At 35.2% G+C, this 15,538-nt stretch overlaps 3 non-coding genes across 3 annotated transcripts; all 3 read right to left on the bottom strand.

Annotated features, from left to right (window-relative positions):
* Positions 1-320: 320 nt before the first annotated feature.
* IAQ61_009277 lies at positions 321-5,948 on the bottom strand. The gene has a single exon (XR_010715574.1). It is a non-coding gene; the product is annotated as a 28S ribosomal RNA (ribosomal RNA).
* Positions 5,949-6,113: 165 nt separating this feature from the next.
* Positions 6,114-7,910, bottom strand: IAQ61_009276. The gene has a single exon (XR_010715573.1). It is a non-coding gene; the product is annotated as an 18S ribosomal RNA (ribosomal RNA).
* Positions 7,911-8,435: 525 nt separating this feature from the next.
* On the bottom strand, positions 8,436-15,496 carry IAQ61_009275. The gene has a single exon (XR_010715572.1). It is a non-coding gene; the product is annotated as a 28S ribosomal RNA (ribosomal RNA).
* Between the last annotated feature and the right edge of the window lie 42 nt (positions 15,497-15,538).

Here is a 15,538-nt window from a genome sequence, read left to right as displayed (position 1 = left end):
GAAATCGCAGAAGCAATTCTAGCTACTAGCATAATAGCACACAAGGCACTAGTTACAACTAGTAACTAATTTAATTACCCCTACTAAGTTTCTTAAGGAATAGTCCACAACAAAGCCTAATAGGTGTTTCTATGTGTTTAAACTCGCTATATACATGCCTTAAGTAGAGAAAACCTACGCTTTGCCACGCTTACTAGGAGCAGATGCTAGGCAGGGCTGTCCCCTAAGATCTGTTAAATAGTTTAGCAGTGCTAGCCATCTATAGACCCTAAATTTTGCCTACTGCTAAAACTTTAACAGTAGGACTTCAGGTGCCAACCACAAAACTAGGCGCAATAGCAGGGTTGCTTTAGCATATAGGCCTAGGCCTGCCTAGTTAAGTAGAAGAGCAATCTCTAAGCCCCTAATTACCCACCAATTAGAGCAAATCCAAACCAGGCAGAAATCTAGGAAACAAGGCTAGCTATTATAAAACTAAAACTTTTAAATTTAGTCCAACTGCCGCTAAAACAGGCGCAGAGCGCTAATAATAGGGAGTTATAGGGAGTATAGACGCAGACATAAGCAAAAATTGCCCCCTTAGTGCCTAACGACGCTAGTTTAACCGCCTAATCCAAGAACTGCGCGTAGCAGATTTAACCTTAGTTAGTTAGTTAGGTATTTAGTATTTAAGAATCTATTTGCCCTCCTTATATATTATAGGAACAGGTTTTGGTTTGATTTTCACGTTGTAGGGTTAGTGCGGCGGAAAATAGCTTAGAGGTACACTTTTTTATATATAAAACTATGTAGACATGCGCAGCCCTATATAAACCATAAACCTATATTCGCTAGATAAGAGTAACTTGGAATTTTATTAGTAGTAGGTAAATATATAGATAAGGATATCTACTCTAATATCTATACTCTACTATAACTACTATATCTATATTAACTATAGATCTATTAGCTCTATCTATATCTACTTAATAGATAAGGCAAGAAATAGAGATAGTATAAAAGAAGAATATAAAGGTATTATTTAATACTAGTAGGTTATAAAAGAAAGTATAGTAGGACTAGCTAGTAGAGAAAGGTTTTATAAAATATAAGGATATACTTAACAGTAAAGAATAATAGATAATAGTATGATATAATAAGTATTATAAAAAGGATATAATAGCTACTAGTATAGAATAGTCTAAAGTTATAGAAAGCACTAAAGTAATAGAATAAATAAAAGTTATAGAACGCCCTAAAGTTATAGAACACTACCCCTAAAAAATAAAAAGTTATAGAACGCCCTAAAGTTATAGAACGCCCTAAAGTTATAGAACACCCTAAGCTTATAGAACGCCCTAAAGTTATAGAACGCCCTAAAGTTATAGAACGCCCTAAAGTTATAGAACACTACCCCTAAAAAATAAAAAGTTATAGAACGCCCTAAAGTTATAGAACACTACCTCTAAAAAAGAAAAAGTTATAGAACGCCCTAAAGTTATAGAACACTACCCCTAAAAAATAAAAAGTTATAGAACGCCCTAAAGTTATAGAACGCCCTAAAGTTATAGAACGCCCTAAAGTTATAGAACACTACCCCTAAAAAATAAAAAGTTATAGAACGCCCTAAAGTTATAGAACGCCCTAAAGTTATAGAACGCCCTAAAGTTATAGAACACTACCCCTAAAAAATAAAAAGTTATAGAACGCCCTAAAGTTATAGAACACTACCCCTAAAAAAAAAAAGTTATAGAACGCCCTAAAGTTATAGAACACTACCTCTAAAAAAGAAAAAGTTATAGAACGCCCTAAAGTTATAGAACACTACACCTAAAAAATAAAAAGTTTAAACGCCCTAAAGTTATAGAACGCCCTAAAGTTATAGAACGCCCTAAGCTTATAGAATAGCCTACAGGATTTTTTTAAATATTAATAGAATACCCTAAAGGTTTAAATAATCTATAGTTATAGAATAGCCTAGAGGAATTTTTAAGTATAGAAGGCTATAAAGTTATAGAATAGTACCCCTAAAAAATAAAAAGTTATAGAACGCTCTTAAGTTATAGATTACCGCCTAAAAATCTGTATAGATTATCTTAAATCCTTTCTTAATCTTCCTATGCTATATATTAACTGCCTAAGGTACGTACACATATAACCTGTTCTTTTGTATATTTTGTAAGGATTGCTCCTAGCTCTAGCCCTCTCTATCTTGTAATTACTATATAACTTGTTTGCTATGGCCCTCTTCCTTCTATTAATAGTAGCCGTTTAGGCAGCAGTTTTGCAAATAAGGAGGGCATAATATCCTAATTTTAACTAAGCTAGCAATAGGCTTACGCTTAGTAGCTCGTAACAACAAGGCTACTTAACTACTTACACAACCTAGCTAGACAACTAAGTTATCTATAAAGGATTTAATCCTGCGCACTGTATAATTACAATACACTAGCTAACAACCCTAACTTTAATAGGGCTGCTAACGCCAATCTAGTAAGGTTCTAGGCCAAAGGCCTATTTGTATCTAACTAGTGCAGGCAGAAATCACCCTATTCTAGCATAGATTCTGACTTAGAGGCGTTTAGCCATAATCTAGTAGATGGTAGCTTCGCGGCAATACCTAGTTAGATAGCCGCAAAAACTAATTATCTAAAACCGCGGTTCCTCTCGTACTAAGCGGTATTACTATTAGGGCAAGGTTATTAGTAGGGTAAAACTAACCTATCTCACAACGGTCTAAACCTAGCTTACGTTCCCTATTAGTAGGTGAACAATCTAACGCTTACTAAATTCTACTTTGGTATAATAGGAAGAGCTAATATTAAAGGATTAAAAAGCAACGTCGCTATAAACGCTTAGCTGCCACAAGCCAGTTATCCCTGTGGTAACTTTTCTAGCACCTCTAGCCTTAAATTTTAAGGGACTAAAGGATTAATAGGCTACACTTTTATAGTTTGTATTTACACTAAAAATTAAAATTAAGGGGACTTTTGCCCTTTTACTCTACTAGAGATTTCTATTCTCTATAAGTCCCCCTTAGGATACCTGCGTTATAGTTTAATAGATATGCCGCCCTAGCTAAACTCCCTACCTAATAATATCTTTAACCTAGATTAGCCTACAAAGGACCTTAAACGCTAGAAGTTAGGTAGTAAGGCCTAGCTCCGCTTTATTAAATAAGTAAAAAAACAATAAGGGTAGTAGTATTTTACTAGCGCCAAAGCTCCTACCTATTCTACACCCCTTATATCTTTTTATAATGTTAAACTAGAGTCAAGCTTAACAGGGTCTTCTTTCCCCGCTAATTTGGCTAAGCCTGTTCCCTTAGCTGTAGTTTTGCTAGATAGTAGATAGGGATAGTAGGAATCTTGTTAATCTATTTATACGCGTCACTAATTAGATAATAAGGCATTTGGCTACCTTAAGAGAGTTATAGTTACTCCTGCTGTTTACCCGCGCTTAGTTAAATCTCTTCGCTTTAATATTTAGAGCACTAGGCAGAAATTACATTACGTTAACACTACTTTCTAGCTATTGTAATGCTATGTTTTAATTAGACAGTTAGATTCCCCTTATCTATACTAGTTCTAAGTTAGTTGTTAAACGTACGCTAAACAGCTAAAACCTACTAAGGTTATCTGTACCCTAGCGCTAAGAGGCGCCCACCTTGCGGTTAGTGCCCTTCTACGCTAGAGGCTTCTCCCTAAGGCCTAACGTACCTAACCCTTAGAGCTAATCCTTTTCCTAAAGTTATAGATCTATTTTGCTAACTTCCCTTATCTATATTATTCTATTAACTAGAGGCTTTTTACCTTAGAGACCTGCTACAGTTATAAGTACGACCTAGCGTAAAAACTATTTCTTTAAGCAGATTTTTAAGGCTTGTTAGGAGCGCACTAAATGCTACAAAAGTGCAGCGCTCTTCTAGCTATTAAACCCTAGCTCTAGACAAACTAATTTTAGGGTAACAGACTGTTAAGAAGAAAAGAGAACTCTTCTTAGGGCTCCTGCTAAGGTCTCCGCTCTTAGTTACGTTGCCGCGGAGAATCTACATCTAGGTGCTAGAATATTAACTAGCTTCCCTTTTAAGGGCGCAGCGTAAGCACTAACATTAAAATAGAATTACCCTATCTCTTAGGATTAACTAACCTATATCTAACTACTATTTACACAGAACCTTTCCCTACTTTAGTCCTTAAAGTTCTTATTTAAGTATTTGCTACTACTACCAAGATCTATACTAGAGGCTATTCTACCTAGGGTTACCCCTAAGGCTTTGTTACGAGCCTCTACACCTGCCTACTTGCTAGGGCTTAAATCTTGCCCTAGCGGCGGGGTATAGGTAACACGCTTAAGCGCTATCTATTTTTAGGGCTAGTTTATTTAGCAGGTAAGTTATTACACACTCCTTAGCAGATTCTAACTTCTATAGCTACTATCCTGCTGTCTAGATAAACTAACACCTTTTGTAGTGTCTAATAAGCGTGCATTCTAGCACCTTAACCCTGCGTTTAGTTTATCCTACATCGCTAGTTCTACTTACTAAAAATAGCCTACTAGTAATAGTACATTTAAGTGTCCACATTTAATTAAGTAATAAGGACTTCTTATATATTTAAAGTTTAAGAATAGGTAAAGGTTGTTTTAACCCCTAGGCCTCTAATTATTTGCTTTACCTTATAAAACTAAATACGTTACTGCTATCCTAAGGGAAACTTTAGCAGGAACTAGCTACTAGATAGTTTAATTAGTCTTTCGCCCCTATACCTAAATTTAACAATTGATTTGCACATTAGAACTGCTGCGAGCCTCTACTAGAGTTTCCTCTAGCTTTACCCTATTTAAGCATAGTTTACTATCTTTTAGGTCCTAATAGCTATACTCTTACTTAAATCCTTCTAAAGATATTAGGATTAGTTAATAGTGCACCCTAAAAGGGTTCCTACCTCCGTTCACTTTTATTACGCGTCTAGGCTTAACACCTAAACACTTATATAGATATTAGACTCCTTAGTCTATATTTTAAGACGGGCCGCTTATAGCTATTACGCTAGCATCCTAGCAGATACGCAGACCTTAGTCTAGGCTAGTTGCATGTCGTCTCCCCTATAAGGCCTCCCTAAAGGGAGGTACGTGATAGAGACCTTTATCTAACTGCCTAAACTAATACTAGCCTACCTATAGAAGAGTGCACTAGATAAAAGCCTAGATAAGCAACTATAGGCAAGTCTAGCTGCAAGCGCTTCCCTTTTAACAATTTCACGTGCTATTTAACTCTCTTTCTAAAGTGCTTTTTATCTTTTAATTACTCTACTTATACGCTATTAGTCTCTAGCTAGTATTTAGCTTTAGAAGAAATTTACCTCCTATTTAGAGCTATATTCCTAAACAACTTAACTTGTTAAAGGGGCTTTACACAGCGAAGGCCAGCGACCACGTACAGGATTCTTACCCTCTATAACGTCCTATTCTAAGGAACTTAGACCGCTGCTAACGCTAAAGCGCCCTCTACAAATTATAACTTGGACCCTAAAAGAGCTAGATTTTAAATTTGAGCTGTTGCCGCTTCACTCGCCGTTACTAGGGCAATCCCTATTAGTTTCTTTTCCTCCGCTTATTAATATGCTTAAGTTTAGTAGGTATCCCTACCTAATATAAGGTTAAGAGCTTAAAAAGTGTCTTAATAGATACTAATAACTATAACAAGAGGCGTAAAATATGCTGCGCTCTAGGCTAATATGCTAGCTACTAATTGTTTTAAGGCAAGTCCTAAGTAGAATAAACACCTAACACTAAGCAGAGCTTAAGGGTACAAATAACGCTTAAATAGGCATGCCCTATAGAATACTAAGGGGCGCAATATGTATTTAAAGATTTAATAATTTACTAAATTCTATAATTTACACTACTTATTGCATTTCGCTGCGTTCTTTATTAATACTAGAACCAAGAGATCTGTTGTTAAAAGTTGTAATTTATTATAGTGTTACTAACGCTAACTACAATTATAAGTGGTTTTAGGGGATCTAATTAGTAGGCAAGCCTACTAAGGAAACAAATAGTACGCAAAAAACATAGGCAGAATTAAAGTAGACTACTACTACTAATTAAGGCGGCAGTGCTTTAAAAATAGGTAATAATCCTTCCGCAGGTTTACCTACAGAAACCTTGTTACGACTTTTACTTCCTCTAAATAACCAAGTTTAACAAACTTTCTAGCTTAGGGTAGTTGTTGCTAACCTCCCTAAGCTAGTCTAAAGGCCTCACTAAGCCATTTAATTAGTAGTAGCAATAGGCAGTGTATACAAAGGGCAGGGACGTAATTAACGCATGCTAATAACACGCGCTTACTAGGTATTCCTTGTTTCAGAGCAATAATTGCAATGCTCTATCCCTAGCACGATAGAGTTTAACAAGATTACCTAGACCTTTTAGTTAAGGTAAAGAACTTATTAGCTCTATTAGTGTAGCGCGCGTGTGGCCTAGAACATCTAAGGGCATCACAGACCTATTATTGCCTTAAACTTCTATTAGCTTAAGCTAATAGTCCCTCTAAGAAGCTAGCGACTAGCTAAAGCTAGCCTAGCTATTTAGCAGGTTAAGGTCTTGTTTGTTATTGCAATTAAGCAGACAAATCACTCTACTAACTAAGAATAGCTATGCACTACTACCTAAAAAATTAAGAAAGAGCTCTTAATCTGTTAATCCTTATTTTATCTAGACCTAGTGAGTTTCCCTATATTAAGTTAAATTAAGCCGCAGGCTCTACGCCTAGTAGTGCCCTTCTGTTAATTTCTTTAAGTTTCAGCCTTGCGACTATACTCCCCCTAGAACCTAAAAACTTTAATTTCTTGTAAGGTGCCAAGCAAGTCAGAAAAAGAATATCGCCTAATCCCTAGTTAGCATAGTTTACGGTTAAGACTACGATGGTATCTAATCGTCTTTAATCCCCTAACTTTTGTTTACTAATTAATAAAAATATCCTTAGCAAATACTTTTGTAGTAGTTAGTCTTTAATAAATCTAAGAATTTTACCTCTAACAATTAAATACTAATGCCCCTAACTGTCCCTATTAATTATTACAGCGGTCCTAGAAACTAACAAAATAGGACTATACGTCCTATTCTATTATTCTATGCTAACGTATTCAAGCAAAGGCCTGCTTTAAACACTCTAATTTTTTCAAAGTAAAAGTCCTAGTCCCTAACACGCCTAGTAAAGGGTATAAGGTTCTCTAGAAGGAAGGCCTAGCTGGACAAGTACACGCGGTAAGGCAGACCTACTAGCTAGACCTAAGTTTTAACTACGAGCTTTTTAACTGCAACAACTTTAATATACGCTATTAGAGCTAGAATTACTATAGCTACTAGCACTAGACTTGCCCTCCAATTGTTCCTTGTTAAGAGGTTTAAATTATACTTATTCTAATTACAAGACCTAAAAGAGCCCTATATTAGTATTTATTGTCACTACCTCCCTATATTAGGATTAGGTAATTTACGCGCCTGCTGCCTTCCTTAGATATGGTAGCTATTTCTTAGGCTCCCTCTCTAGAATTAAACCCTAATTCCCCGTTACCCGTTAAAACTATGGTAAGCTAATACCTTACCATTAAAAGTTAATAGGGCAGAAATTTGAATAAACTGTCGCTAGCGCAAGGCCATGCAATCTATAAAGTTATTATGAATTACTAAGAAGCCCCAAAGGGCGTTAGTTTTTTATCTAATAAATACACCCCTTCTAAAGTTAGGGTTTTTAGCATGTATTAGCTCTAGAATTACCACAGTTATCTAAGTAGTAAGGTACTATTAAATAAACAATAACTAATTTAATAAGCTATTCGCAGTTTTACAGTATAATTGCTTATACTTAGACATGCATAGCTTAATCTTTAAGATAAGCATATAACTACTAGCAGAATTAACTAGGTAACAATCCTAATACCTAATACGCTGAAGCGCACAAGCACTACCCCTAAAAGGAGGCAGAAAGTACGTGATAAGAAATTGCAGAAGCAATTCTAGCTACTAGCATAACAGCACACAAGGCACTAGTTACAACTAGTAACTAATTTAATTACCCCTACTAAGTTTCTTAAGGAATGGTCTATAATAAAGCCTAATAGGCGTTTCCACGTGTTTAAACTCGCCACATACATGCCTTAAGTAGAGAAAACCTACGCTTTGCTACGCTTACTAGGAGCGGATGCTAGGCAGGGCTGTCCCCTAAGATCTGTTAAATAGTTTAGTAGTGCTAGCTATCTACAGACCCTAAATTTTGCCTACTACTAAAACTTTAATAGTAGGACTTTAGGTGCCAACCACAAAACTAGGCGCAACAGCAGGGTTGCTTCAGCATATAGGCCTAGGCCTGCCTAGTTAAGTAGAAGAGTAATCTCTAAGCCCCTAATTACCTACTAATTAGAGCGAATCTAAACTAGGCAGAAATCTAGGAAACAAGGCTAGCTATTATAAAACCAAAACTTTTAAATTTAGTCTAACTGCTGCTAAAATAGGCGTAGAGCGCTAATAACAGGGAGTTATAGGGAGTATAGACGCGGACATAAGCAAAAATTGCCCCCTTAGTGCCTAATAACGCTAGTTTAACCGCCTAATCTAAGAACTACGCGCAGCAGATTTAACCTTAGTTAGTTAGTTAGGTATTTAGTATTTAAGAATCCATTTGCCCTCCTTATATATTATAGGAATAGGTTTTGGTTTAATTTTCGCGTCGCGGGGTTAGTGCAGCAGAAAATAGCTTAGAGGTACACTTTTTTATATATAAAACTGTGTAGACATGCGCAGCCCTATACAAACTATAAACCCGTATTCGCTAGATAAGAGTAACTTGGAATTTTATTAGTAGTAGGTAAATATATAGATAAGGATATCTACTCTAATATCTATACTCTACTATAACTACTATATCTATATTAACTATAGATCTATTAGCTCTATCTATATCTACTTAATAGATAAGGCAAGAAATAGAGATAGTATAAAAGAAGAATATAAAGGTATTATTTAATACTAGTAGGTTATAAAAGAAAGTATAGTAGGACTAGCTAGTAGAGAAAAGGTTTTATAAAATATAAGGATATACTTAACAGTAAAGAATAATAGATAATAGTATGATATAATAAGTATTATAAAAAGGATATAATAGCTACTAGTATAGAATAGTCTAAAGTTATAGAAAGGACTAAAGCAATAGAATAAATAAAAGGTATAGAACGCGCTAAAGTTATAGAACACTAACCCTAAAAAATAAAAAGTTATAGAACGCCCTAAAGTTATAGAACGCCCTAAAGTTATAGAACACCCCCTAAAAGTTATAGAACGCCCTAAAGTTATAGAACGCCCTAAAGTTATAGAACGCCCTAAAGTTATAGAACACTACCTCTAAAAAAGAAAAAAAACCCAAAAAGTTATAGAACACTCTAATATTATAGAATACTACCTCTAAAAAAGAAAAAGTTATAGAACACTAACCCTAAAAAATAAAAAGTTATAGAACGCCCTAAAGTTATAGAACGCCCTAAAGTTATAGAACGCCCTAAAGTTATAGAACGCCCTAAAGTTATAGAACACTACCTCTAAAAAAGAAAAAGTTATAGAACACTCTAATATTATAGAACACTACCTCTAAAAAAGAAAAAGTTATAGAACACTCTAATATTATAGAATACTAACCCTAAAAAATAAAAAGTTATAGAACACTCTAATATTATAGAACACTCTAATATTATAGAACACTACCTCTAAAAAAGAAAAAGTTATAGAACACTCTAATATTATAGAACACTACCTCTAAAAAAGAAAAAGTTATAGAACACTCTAATATTATAGAATACTAACCCTAAAAAATAAAAAGTTATAGAACACTCTAATATTATAGAACACTACCTCTAAAAAAGAAAAGGTTATAGAACACTCTAATATTATAGAACACTACCTCTAAAAAAGAAAAAGTTATAGAACACTCTAATATTATAGAATACTAACCCTAAAAAATAAAAAGTTGTAGAACGCCCTAAAGTTATAGAACGCCCTAAAGTTATAGAACGCCCTAAAGTTATAGAACACTACCTCTAAAAAAGAAAAAGTTATAGAACACTCTAATATTATAGAATACTAACCCTAAAAAATAAAAAGTTATAGAACGCCCTAAAGTTATAGAACGCCCTAAAGTTATAGAACGCCCTAAAGTTATAGAACACTACCTCTAAAAAATAAAAAGTTATAGAACGCCCTAGAGTTATAGAACACTACCCCTAAAAAATAAAAAGTTATAGAACGCCCTAATATTATAGAACACTACCTCTAAAAAAGAAAAAGTTATAGAACACTCTAATATTATAGAATACTAACACTAAAAAATAAAAAGTTATAGAACGCCCTATAGTTATAGAACACTACCCCTAAAAAATAAAAAGTAATAGAACGCCCTAAAGTTATAGAACACTACCTCTAAAAAAGAAAAAGTTATAGAACGCCCTAAAGTTATAGAACACTACCCCTAAAAAATAAAAAGTTATAGAACGCCCTAAAGTTATAGAACGCCCTAAAGTTATAGAACAACCTAGTTATAGAACACCCCAAAAAATAAAAAAAAGTTATAGAACGCCCTAAAGTTATAGAACACTACCCCTAAAAAATAAAAAGTTGTAGAACGCCCTAAAGTTATAGAACGCCCTAAAGTTATAGAACGCCCTAAAGTTATAGAACACTACCCCTAAAAAATAAAAAGTTATAGAACACCCTAATATTATAGAAACAGCCCTAAAGTTATAGAACGCCCTAAAGTTATAGAACACTACCCCTAAAAAATAAAAAGTTGTAGAACGCCCTAAAGTTATAGAACGCCCTAAAGTTATAGAACGCCCTAAAGTTATAGAACACTACCCCTAAAAAATAAAAAGTTGTAGAACGCCCTAAAGTTATAGAACGCCCTAAAGTTATAGAACGCCCTAAAGTTATAGAACACTACCCCTAAAAAATAAAAAGTTGTAGAACGCCCTAAAGTTATAGAACGCCCTAAAGTTATAGAACGCCCTAAAGTTATAGAACACTACCCCTAAAAAATAAAAAGTTGTAGAACGCCCTAAAGTTATAGAACGCCCTAAAGTTATAGAACGCCCTAAAGTTATAGAACACTACCCCTAAAAAATAAAAAGTTGTAGAACGCCCTAAAGTTATAGAACTCCCTAAAGTTATAGAACACTACCTCTAAAAAAGAAAAAGTTATAGAACGCCCTAAAGTTATAGAACACTACACCTAAAAAATAAAAAGTTGTAGAACGCCCTAAAGTTATAGAACGCCCTAAAGTTATAGAACACTACCTCTAAAAAAGAAAAAGTTATACAACGCCCTAAAGTTATAGAACACTACACCTAAAAAATAAAAAGTTATAGAACGCCCTAAAGTTATAGAACGCCCTAAGCTTATAGAATAGCCTACAGGATTTTTTTAAATATTAATAGAATACCCTAAAGGTTTAAATAATCTATAGTTATAGAATAGCCTAGAGGAATTTTCAAGTATAGAAGGCTATAAAGTTATAGAACAGTACCCCTAAAAAATAAAAAGTTATAGAACGCTCTTAAGTTATAGATCACCGCCTAAAAATCTATATAGATTATCTTAAATCCTTTCTTAATCTTCCTATGCTATATATTAACTGCCTAAGGTACGTACACACACAACCTATTCTTTTGTATATTTTGCGAGGATTGCTCCTAGCTCTAGCCCTCTCTATCTTGCAATTACTATATAACTTGTTCGCTATAGCCCTCTTCCTTCTATTAATAGCAGCCGTTTAGGCAGCAGTTTTACAAATAAGGAGGGCATAATATCCCAATTTTAACCAAGCTAGCAACAGGCTTACGCTCAGTAGCTCGTAACAACAAGGCTACTTAACTACTTACACAACCCAGCTAGACAACTAAGTTATCTATAAAGGATTTAATCCTGCGCACTATATAATTGCAATACACCAGCTAACAACCCTAACTTTAATAGGGCTGCTAACGCTAATCTAGTAAGGTTCTAGGCCAAAGGCCTATTTGTATCTAACTAGTGTAGGCGGAAATCACCCTATTCTAGCATAGATTCTAACTTAGAGGCGTTTAGCCATAATCTAGTAGATAGTAGCTTCGCGGCAATGCCTAGTTAGACAGCCGCAAAAACTAATTATCTAAAACCGCAGTTCCTCTCGTACTAAGCGGTATTACTATTAGGGCAAGGTTATTAGTAGGGTAAAACTAACCTATCTTACGACAGTCTAAACCTAGCTTACGTTCCCTATTAGTAGGTAAACAATCCAACGCTTACTAAATTCTACTTTAGTATAATAGGAAGAGCTAATATTAAAGGATCAAAAAGCAACGTCGCTATAAACGCTTGGCTGCCACAAGCTAGTTATCCCTATAGTAACTTTTCTAGCACCTCTAGCCTTAAATTTCAAGGGACTAAAGGATTAATAGGCTACACTTTTATAGTTTGTATTCACACTAAAAATCAAAATCAAGGGGACTTTTACCCTTTTACTCTACTAGAGATTTCTATTCTCTATAAGTCCCCCTTAGGACACCTGCGTTATAGTTTAATAGATGTGCCGCCCTAGCTAAACTCCCTACCTAACAATATCTTTAACCTAGATTAGCCTACAAAGGACCTTAAACGCTAGAAGTTAGGCAGTAAGGCCTAGCTCTGCTTTATCAAATAAGTAAAAAAACAATAAGGGTAGTAGTATTTCACCAGCGCTAAAGCTCCTACCTATTCTACACCCCCTATATCTTTTTACAATATTAAACTAGAGTCAAGCTTAACAGGGTCTTCTTTCCCCGCTAATTTAGCTAAGCCTGTTCCCTTAGCTATAGTTTCGCTAGATAGTAGATAAGGACAGTAGGAATCTCGTTAATCTATTTATGCGCGTTACTAATTAGATAACAAGGCATTTAGCTACCTTAAGAGAGTTATAGTTACTCCTACCATTTACCCGCGCTTAGTTAAATCTCTTCGCTTTAATATTTAGAGCACTAGGCAGAAATCACATTATATTAATACTACTTTCTAGCTATTATAATACTATGTTTTAATTAGACAGTTAGATTCCCCTTATCTATACTAGTTCTAAGTTAGTTGTTAAACGTACGCTAGACGGCCGAAACCTGCTAAGGGTGTCTGCACCCTAGCGCTAAGAGGCGCCTACCTTGCAGTTAGTACCCTTCTACGCTAGAGGCTTCTCCCTAAGGCCTAACGTACCTAACCCTTAGAGCTAATCCTTTTCCTAAAGTTATAGATCTATTTTGCTAACTTCCCTTATCTACATTATTCTATTAACTAGAGGCTTTTTACCTTAGAGACCTACTACAGTTATAAGTACAACCTAGCGTAAAAACTATTTCTTTAAGCAGATTTTTAAGGCTTGTTAGGAGCGCACCAAACGCTACAAAAGTACAGCGCTCTTCTAGCTATTAAACCCTAGCTCTAGACAAACTAATTTTAGGGTAACAGACTGTTAAGAAGAAAAGAGAACTCTTCTTAGGGCTCCTGCTAAGGTCTCCGCTCTTAGTTGCATTGCCGCGGAGAATCTACATCTAGGTGCTAGAATATTAACTAGCTTCCCTTTTAAGGGCGCAGCGCAAGCACTAATATTAAAATAGAATTACCCTATCTCTTAGGATTAACTAACCTGTGTCTAACTACTGTTTACACAGAACCTTTCCCTACTTTAGTCCTTAAAGTTCTTATTTAAGTATTTGCTACTACTACTAAGATCTGCACTAGAGGCCGTTCTACCTAGGGTTACCCCTAAGGCTTTGTTACAAGCCTCCACGCCTGCCTACTTACTAGGGCTTAAATCTTGCCCTAGCAGCGGGGTATAGGTAACACGCTTAAGCGCTATCTATTTTTAGGGCTAGTTTATTTAGCAGGTAAGTTATTACACACTCCTTAGCAGATTCTAACTTCTATAGCTACTATCCTGCTGTCTAGATAAACTAACACCTTTTGTAGTGTCTAATAAGCGTGCATTCTAGCACCTTAACCCTACATTTAGTTTATCCCGCATCGCTAGTTCTACTTACTAAAAATAGCCTACTAGTAATAGTACATTTAAGTGTCTACGTTTAATTAAGTAACAAGGACTTCTTACATATTTAAAGTTTAAGAATAGGTAAAGGTTATTTTAACCCCTAGGCCTCTAATTATTCGCTTTACCTTATAAAACTAAATACGTTACTGCTATCCTAAGGGAAACTTTAGCAGGAACTAGCTACTAGATAGTTTAATTAGTCTTTCGCCCCTATGCCTAAATTTAACAATTAATTTGCACGTTAGAACCGCTACAAGCCTCTACTAGAGTTTCCTCTAGCTTCACCCTATTTAAGCATAGTTTACTATCTTTTAGGTCCTAATAGCTATACTCTTACTTAAATCCTTCTAAAGACATTAGGATTAGTTAATAGTGCACCCTAAAAGGGTTCCTACCTCTATTTACTTTTATTACGCGTCTAGGCTTAACACCTAAACACTTGCATAGATATTAGACTCCTTAGTCTATGTTTTAAGACAGGCCGCTTACAGCTATTACGCCAGCATCCTAGCAGATGCGCGGACCTTAGTCTAGGCTAGTTACATGTTGTCTCCCCTATAAGGCCTCCCTAAAGGGAGGTACGTAATAGAGACCTTTATCTAACCACCTAAACTAATACTAGCCTGCCTATAGAAGAGTGCACTAGACAAAAGCCTAGATAAGCAACTACAGGCAAGTCTAGCTGCAAGCGCTTCCCTTTTAACAATTTCACGTGCTATTTAACTCTCTTTCTAAAGTGCTTTTTATCTTTTAATTACTCTACTTATGCGCTATTAGTCTCTAGCTAGTATTTAGCTTTAGAAGAAATTTACCTCCTATTTAGAGCTATATTCCTAAATAACTTAACTTGTTAAAGGGGCTTTACACGGCAAAGGCTAGCAACTACGTATAGGATTCTTACCCTCTATAACGTCCTATTCTAAGGAACTTAGACCGCTGCTAACGCTAAAGCGCCCTCTGCAAATTACAACTTGGACCCTAAAAGAGCTAGATTTTAAATTTAAGCTATTGCCGCTTCACTTGCCGTTACTAGGGCAATCCCTATTAGTTTCTTTTCCTCCGCTTATTAATATGCTTAAGTTTAGCAGGTATCCCTACCTAATCTAAGGTTAAGAGCTTAAAAAGTGTCTTAATAGATACTAACAACTATAACAAGAGGCGCAAAATGTGCTGCGCTCTAGGCTAATATGCTAGCTACTAATTGTTTTAAGGCGAGTCCTAAGTAGAACAAACACCTAACACTAAGCAGAGCTTAAGGGTACAAATAACGCTTAAACAGGCATACCCTATAGAATACTAAGGGGCGCAATGTGCGTTTAAAGATTCAATAATTTACTAAATTCTACAATTTACACTACTTATCGCATTTTACTGCGTTCTTTATTAATGCTAGAACCAAGAGATCTATTATTAAAAGTTATAATTTATTATAGTATTACTAACGCTAACTGCAATTACAA

The sequence above is a fragment of the Plenodomus lingam genome, assembly GCF_022343315.1.
Source record: "Plenodomus lingam strain CAN1 chromosome Unknown contig_53, whole genome shotgun sequence".
Classification (NCBI taxonomy): Eukaryota; Fungi; Ascomycota; class Dothideomycetes; order Pleosporales; family Leptosphaeriaceae; genus Plenodomus; species Plenodomus lingam.
Note: the sequence above shows the minus strand (reverse complement) of the source record. Positions and strands in the feature narration are given on the sequence as shown.